Below are 8,144 nucleotides of genomic sequence, written 5' to 3'. Positions count from 1 at the left end.
GGTAGGCAAGGGGGGGGGGGAGGATTTATCCACTTGTGGGAGAGAAGAGAGGAAGGGTTTTAAATCAATTTTAATTTGTAAATAAATCTATTTACAAATAGTAAATCTATTAAATTGGAAATCAAATATGAAGTACATTATTATTATCGTTGGTTCGGGATTGTGGGATAGTGTTGTAGAACACAACGAGGGATGTGATTGTGTTCACCTAGTTGTGCTTGCGGGGGTTGAGCTCTGGCTCTTTGGTCCCGCCTCTCAACTGTCAATCAACTGGTGTACAGGTTCCTGAGCCTACTGGGCTCTATCATATCTACACTTGAAACTGTGTATGGAGTCAGCCTCCACCACATCACTTGTGCGTGTGTGTGCGTGTGTGCGCGTGTGTGTACACAACTTTACACAACTTTACATATAACATCATATTAAGTAACACATAATCTCTAACTTACACACTCCTGGGTACCCTCTAAGTTTTTAAATAAAAGTCACAAGATATTTTATAGTGACCCTTAAAGCTCTCAAAAAAGCGATGAAGAAAATAACTTGTGAACTCTATCATGGCAGGAAGAGGACGGATTTACATCCTAACAACCATTAGTTGTTTTCCATATGCTCAAGTTTAAACTATTTTCAATTTCATATACTAACTCATCTATAAATGAAGAAGAATTTTTTTTGTCCAGTGTCTTTGTAAACTTAAAATATTCCCATTCTATGAATAATGAATATATTCAGATTTATTATTTTGTCCAGGAACATATGACAGAGATGTTCACTTTAATGAACACAGTTTATTTGATCAAATCTAAACAAAAACCAACTTAGAAATCAAAGATAAATGTGCCAATTATTCCCTATTTCATCTTGACGGAGGTCAAACTTGGAACAATTATGTTACTGCTTCCACGAATTGGTCTGGAGACATCCAGTTGTGAAGTGGAAGTCCTGAAGCCTCATGGGGTGAGGAAGCCCCCTATCCTGGAGGGTATTTGAAGCCTCTGAAGGAACAAACAAACATATCAGACCACTATATTCCTCCTATGGACTGATGCGTTGTTACAATGACCTTGTTTTTCTCTGTTAAAACAACAAAGACCTTAGAAAGATCTCGGGTAAGTTAGGAGTGAGAGAGCTGTCAGGCTCTGGCAAACATCGCTAAGGTTTGCTACTTTACCTGAGATGTGTGTGTGTGTGTGTGTGTGTGTGTGTGTGTGTGTGTGTGTGTGTGTGTGTGTGTGTGTGTGTGTGTGTATGTGTGTGTGTATGTGTGTGTGTGTGTGTGTGTGTGTGTGGGGGGGGGTTGCAACCGCTTATAGTCAATATTTGGCTTATGAATAAGTGCATATGTGACATATTAAATTATTGTGAATATTTAAGTTTACCTTGAAAAGCTGAATAGAAAACACCGACCTAACCTAACCTGCTTAGTATGTTAAGATATTAAAATTAGTACTTAACGTAGACCTATATTGATATTACAGTTTTATAAAAAAATAAAACAAAAATAAAATATTTAAATAAATTTTAAAGTAACTCAGGATATTGTCAAATTTTGTATAAAATCTCTATTGTTTAATAAAACTGAGAGGAAGAATTAGTGTCATGGAAAAAATATGACTTGTCATTTGTCACATATGTACTTATTTATAAGCGGAATATTGACTATAAGCATATATTTACTGTCTTGTGCCAGAGCGGGTTGGTGTGTGTGTGATTGATTGATTGATAAAGATTAAGCCACCCAAGAGGTGTCACGGGCATGAATAGCCCGTAAATTGGTGTGTGTGAGGAAGACACCTTTACAAGCACTTAAAAGCCCTCGCCTCTCACGTATCCCTCATCCTTCACCCCCTCCCCAACACCACAACCCCCCTCTGCCCCGCCCCATAACAATGGGGAAGTCAACAGTCCCCATACACCCAAGACACGGCCGTTTGGATGCTGGCATCAAACTATATTGAAATTCCTAGAGTGATATAAAAATTGGCCGCCCGTCTGGGCTTGTTTTATGACCAATTTTCCACCCATAGATGCACCAATTTCATGTAAAGTACCCCATTAAGGAACAAATCCACAAGGGCCGTGACGAGGATTCGAACCTGCGTCCGGGAGCATCCCAGACACTGCCTTAATCGACTTAGCTACGACAGGGTACCCCATTAAGGTTTGGCACCACCTGTTCCATAAAGCAACACCTATTACAGATTGAAGTACCAATTTTATTCTAAAACAGCCGTTTGGTATTGAAGAAATCATTCAATTGTGGAGTTGCCTTTCCAATTTGCAGCTTCCGATGTTATTTGGTAGTGTCCGTATTGGACTACTCACTTCTGATTTTCTTGACAGAGGCGTGAACAGGCTGTGTGCTGAGTGTACAGGCCAGGTGTGGGTGTGGAGCCATGTGGGTGTGGATCCCATGTGGGTGTGGAGCCATGTGGGTGTGGACCCATGTGGGTGTGGATCCCATGTGGGTGTGGACCCATGTGGGTGTGGACCCATGTGGGTGTGGACCCATGTGGGTGTGGACCCCATGTGGGTGTGGACCCATGTGGGTGTGGAGCCATGTGGGGTGTGGACCCCATGTGGGTGTGTAGCCATGTGGGTGTGGAGCCATGTGGGTGTGGATCCCATGTGAGTGTGGAGCCATGTGGGTGTGGATCCCATGTGGGTGTGGAGTCATGTGGGTGTGGATCCCATGTGGGTGTGGAGCCATGTGGGTGTGGATCCCATGTGGGTGTGGAGCCATGTGGGTGTGGATCCCATGTGAGTGTGGACCCATGTGGTTGTGGATCCCATGTGGGGTGTGGACCCATGTGGGTGTGGACCCATGTGGGTGTGGAGCCATGTGGGTGTGGAGCCATGTGGGTGTGGATCCCATGTGAGTGTGGAACCATGTGGGTGTGGATCCCATGTGGGTGTGGAGTCATGTGGGTGAGGATCCCATGTGGGTGTGGACCCATGTGGGTGTGGATCCCATGTGGGTGTGGATCCCATGTGGGTGTGGAGCCATGTGGGTGTGGATCCCATGTGGGTGTGGAGCCATGTGGGTGTGGATCCCATGTGGGTGTGGAGCCATGTGGGTGTGGATCCCATGTGAGTGTGGAACCATGTGGGTGTGGATCCCATGTGGGTGTGGAGTCATGTGGGTGAGGATCCCATGTGGGTGTGGACCCATGTGGGTGTGGATCCCATGTGGGTGTGGATCCCATGTGGGTGTGGAGCCATGTGGGTGTGGATCCCATGTGGGTGTGGAGCCATGTGGGTGTGGATCCCATGTGGGTGTGGAGCCATGTGGGTGTGGACCCATGTGGGTGTGGACCCATGTGGGTGTGGACCCCATGTGGGTGTGGACCCATGTGGGTGTGGACCTATGTGGGTGTGGACCCATGTGGGTGTGGACCCATGTGGGTGTGGACCTATGTGGGTGTGGACCCATGTGGGTGTGGACCCATGTGGGTGTGGATCCCATGTGGGTGTGGACCCATGTGGGTGTGGACCCATGTGGGTGTGGATCCCATGTGGGTGTGGACCCATGTGGGTGTGGATCCCATGTGGGTGTGTACCCATGTGGGTGTGTACCCATGTGGGTGTGTACCCATGTGGGTGTGGACCCATGTGGGTGTGTACCCATGTGGGTGTGGACCCATGTGGGTGTGTACCCATGTGGGTGTGGACCCATGTGGGTGTGTACCCATGTGGGTGTGGACCCGTGTCCCCCCAGACACATGCAAAGATCCGCTCTTGGTGTCTGGGATAGATTATTGAGCCCGCAGCTTAGTGTACAAGATCCAGACACCTCGCAACAGCAGCATTGCACAGACAGCAGTATTGCACAGCAGTATTGCACAGCAGTATTGCACAACAGTATTGCACAACACCAATATTGCTCATGCCCTTATTACCGAAAGTTAGTTTAGCGAAGATGAAGATAGTGTGTACCAGGCTAAAGATGAACAACGAACATAGATGCTAATTACCTCTACAAATCTTGCCAATTTTCCTGTCAAATACACAGGAATAATTACAGACTACCATCCATGGTTTGACGTCAGGTTTACAACCCTCCAGAGGACCACACAACTCACGGACCAACCAGTAAGTTTACTAGTTGGGTTGAAGGGCTTTCAACTCCCTGAGGTCACCAGAACAGTTTACTGAGCAACTAGCAAGTATACTTTAGATTTGACTATAGTTCCAGACCTATGTAAACTCTGTATATACACACACAAGCCTGGTACACCCGTGCCTCACGCCTGGTAAACTGCTCAAGCAGAATATAATTAACAAATACTGGTGAGAGTTTGAGAGTTACAGGTACACAGCCAATGGGGCGTCAACTGTGGTCACCTTCAACAGTGCTAATTGCTGAATGAGTTTACCTGAGGACCACCGTCTCAGCGGGGACAGGAAGCCGTCGGTTGATTCAAACTTCCCCCCCGAAAGGCTGCACACTCATATCTCCCAAGACCCACCGAAGATTATACCAGAGAAAACAGTAAGTTCCCCCTAAAGACCCACGAAACGGTTGGGACAGGACGGAACTGGAGGCTGAGAAAAAGGAGGCGCTACGTCAGTAAGCCTATCGCCATACTGTGTGGAAAGGGGAAGGGGGGGGGGGAAGGAGTGCCAAGCTGGCGACAATGACTCGCCTACAAGTGCCAGACATGGCGGCACTGTCGGTGCCAGCAACCCAGGTCCAGCGGCACTCAAATAGAAGTCGGTAATCGCGGCCACTCTTCAACGCCAGCTGGTTGATTCCCGCTGTGTGTCATCCTCAGGCGGGAACAGCAACACTGGAGGGGAGAGATGGGGACGAGGGAGGGGGGTGAGGGGCGCCCAAGTGAGACACAGAGACAGTGAGAGACATAGAGTGAGACACAGAGAGCGCCCCCGGGCGACACGGGCCAAAGATTGACTGACACATGATCACATGACCCGTCTAGCCACAAACGCCAGCCATTAGTGGGTGTTGTGTGTGTGTACTCGCCTATTTCTGCCTGCAGGATCGAGCTTTAGCTCTTGGACTCCACCTATCTAGACGGCAGTTACCTAATTCAATGACTTCTGACCGATTTCCCTATCCACTTTTACAAATGATGAAGGGAGTTTGCTTCTACAACCTGCTCCTTTAGTCCATTCCATTTAGTCCACTAATCTTACGGTTAAAGAAAAGTTTCTAAGGTCACTCTGACTCATCTGAGTCTAGCCTTCATTCATGACCTCTTGTAACATTGGTATTCACCGTGAATATTTTTTCTTTTTCCACTCAGTCATTCTCTCTAAATATTTTATTCATCTTTATCATATCTCTCCCCCCTCCTCTCTCTCTCTCTCTCTCCTCTTTTCTAACGTCGACAAGTTTAGTTCCTTCAGTCTCTCTTCATACCCCTCTCTCGCATGTCTAGGACATGCTTCGTTACATACTTCTGAACCTTTGAGTTTTCTTGTTGATTTTTTTTTTAGATGCGGGTTCTACGATGGGGCTGCATACTCCAAAACTGGTCTCACGTAGGTGGTGTACAGCAATCAAAAAGCCTCCTTATTTAGGTTCCTGTATGATGTTCCGACTTTTGCTAATGTAGAGTGTGCTGCTGATGTTATTATGTTTATATGAGCCGCCGGAGTTATGTTTGATGTTGTGTCTACTCCGGTCGGAGCCGGTCGGCCGAGCGGACAGCACACTGGACTTGTGATCCTGTGGTCCTGGGTTCGATCCCAGGCGCCGGCGAGAAACAATGGGCAGAGTTTTTTTCACCCTATGCCCCTGTTATCTAGCAGTAAAACAGGTACCTGGGTGTTAGTCAGCTGTCACGGGCTGCTTCCTGGGGGTGGAGGCCTGGTCGAGGACCGGGCCGCGGGGACACTAAAGCCCCGAAATCATCTCAAGATAACCTCAAGAAGATACTCCCAGGTCCTTTTCTCTAGTCGTTATGGCGGAGGAAGTTTCCCTTCACCGTGTATTGTCCTTCTGGTCTCCTGATGCCTCTTCCCATATCATCACTTTACACTTGCTGGTGTCGAACTCCAGTAGCCACTTCACTTCCAACTCTGCAGCTTAAGACATCTTGGTGAATTTTGCAATTCTCATGTCTCAATTCTTGTCATTAATTTTGCCTCGCCTGCAAACACTGCAATATAAGGCACTGTTAATAGGCCACTTACATCAACAAGAACCAGTATGGGGCCCAGTACCAAACCTATTCTGCAAAGCGAACTTTCTGGGGCCCAACAATCCATCGTTTATTTCTGTTTGACCAAATATTTGTTACAATTAGTATAACACTTGGAAGAGGGACCGAGTTCACCCACCCTTCTGTTTATTGGATCTTAGTTACTCCTACAGAACTCTAGAAGGTTTGTCCTGCATGACCTACTGAAGTACAGGTACCAACCTGTGCACTGCGTTAGTCCTTTGTTGTGAAGGTCATTCTCCGTGCCATTATTCTCCCTCACTATTTTAGCAAGTGCTTTGTGTGATGAGAATACTGGGCGAGACAATCTTTAGGAGCAGGATGGTGGGATCGAACCTGTGTTACGTGGAAAAGTTGGATCGGGTAGGACCTCTATGCCTCCAGATGCCTAACGAATCTAGGTGTGTGTCTCTGTATGTATTAACACGATGTACTGAACGGGGTGAGAATAGCTTGAGCTACCTCATCCCTTTGTGTATTTTACCTCAATAAACTTATTTCAATTTCAATTTTAACGAATCCAGGCGGACTCCACGTTGAGTAACACATCGTGGTCCATGGGTACAGCGCGCGTACGATTGCACGTACGCGCGTACCACCGTTCGATCCCGTGTTACTCCTCCAGACATTTTCTAATAGATACATTACGTTGACCCGACCACACACTAGAAGGTGAAGGGACGACGACGCTTCGGTCCGTCCAGGACCATTCTCAAGTCGATTGTCAAGACCATTCTCACAATCGATTTGAGAATGGTCCAGGACGGACCGAAACGTCGTCGTCCCTTCACCTTCTAGTGTGTGGTCTGGTCAACTTACTTTAGCCCCGTTATTGTGACTCCTCGCCTGCAGATACATTACGTTATCGTGTTTTTCATTGTGAATAACGCTGGCAGTTGAGAGGCTCACCATTCTTCCTTGTATGATGAGTAACACACGCCGCGTAACGGGTAGTCACCAGGAAACACAGTGTAACAACGTCGTTATTTTTACTATTGTATCAACACAATATCGTTAGTGTGGTGCGCTGGCTGGGCCGGCGCCACCCAGGTCTCCAGCGATACATTGAGGAACGCTGTAAGCGGCTTGCGCAGGATCTCGGCTGGCTCTTTTAGGATATATGCGGAGATCCCGACAGGTCTCATAGACTTTGTTTTGTTTAGCTGGTCTTAAGCTGGTCCCTCGGCTCGTCCTCACTTGCTGCTCTTGTCCGCTGGTCTGTCCCTGATCGTCTTCTCCCTTCCATGTTAGGCAGGTGTTCCTCTTCCACTTTAACGACCTGTGTAATTACCTAAGTGTAGTTACAGAATGAGAGCTACGCTCGTGGTGTCCCGTCTTCCCAGTACTCTTTGTCATATAACGCTTTGAAACTGCTGACGGTCTTGGCCTCCAGTAGTCTGGAGTCTGTGTACTCACCTATTTGTACTCACCTATTTGTGGTTGCGGGGGTTGAGCTTTGGCTCTTTGGTCCCGCCTCTCAACTGTCAATCAACTGGTGTACAGATTCTTGAGCCTACTGGGCTCTATCATATCTACATTTGAAACTGTGTATGGAGTCAGCCTCCACCACATCACTGCCTAATGCATTCCATCCGTTAACTACTCTGACACTGAAAAAGTTCCTTCTAACGTCTCTGTGGCTCATGTGGGTACTCAGTTTCCACCTGTGTCCCCTTGTTTGCGTCCCACCAGTGTTGAATAGTTTATCCTTGTTTACCCGGTCGATTCCTCTGAGAATTTTGTAGGTTGTGATCATGTCTCCTCCTTACTCTTCTGTCTTCCAGTGTCGTAAGATGCATTTCCCGCAGCCTTTCCTCGTAACTCATGCCTCTTAGTTCTGGGACTAGTCTAGTGGCATACCTTTGGACTTTTTCCAGCTTCGTCTTGTGCTTGACAAGGTACTGGCTCCATGCTGGGGCCGCATACTCCAGGATTGGTCTTACGTATGTGGTG

At 47.4% G+C, this 8,144-nt stretch overlaps 1 long non-coding RNA gene across 1 annotated transcript in view; it reads right to left on the bottom strand.

Annotated features, from left to right (window-relative positions):
* Window positions 1–781: 781 nt before the first annotated feature.
* Window positions 782–8,144, bottom strand: part of LOC138363168 (uncharacterized) — a 37,442-nt gene continuing 30,079 nt past the window's right edge. Inside the window, exon 3 of the long non-coding RNA XR_011228034.1 lies at window positions 782–998. This is a non-coding gene — a long non-coding RNA (uncharacterized lncRNA). The remainder of the gene's footprint in view (window positions 999–8,144) is intronic.

This window comes from Procambarus clarkii, chromosome 10 (assembly GCF_040958095.1).
Source record: "Procambarus clarkii isolate CNS0578487 chromosome 10, FALCON_Pclarkii_2.0, whole genome shotgun sequence".
Classification (NCBI taxonomy): Eukaryota; Metazoa; Arthropoda; class Malacostraca; order Decapoda; family Cambaridae; genus Procambarus; species Procambarus clarkii.
The sequence above is the reverse complement of the archived record's forward strand: the minus strand, read 5'-3'. Positions and strand labels throughout refer to the sequence as shown.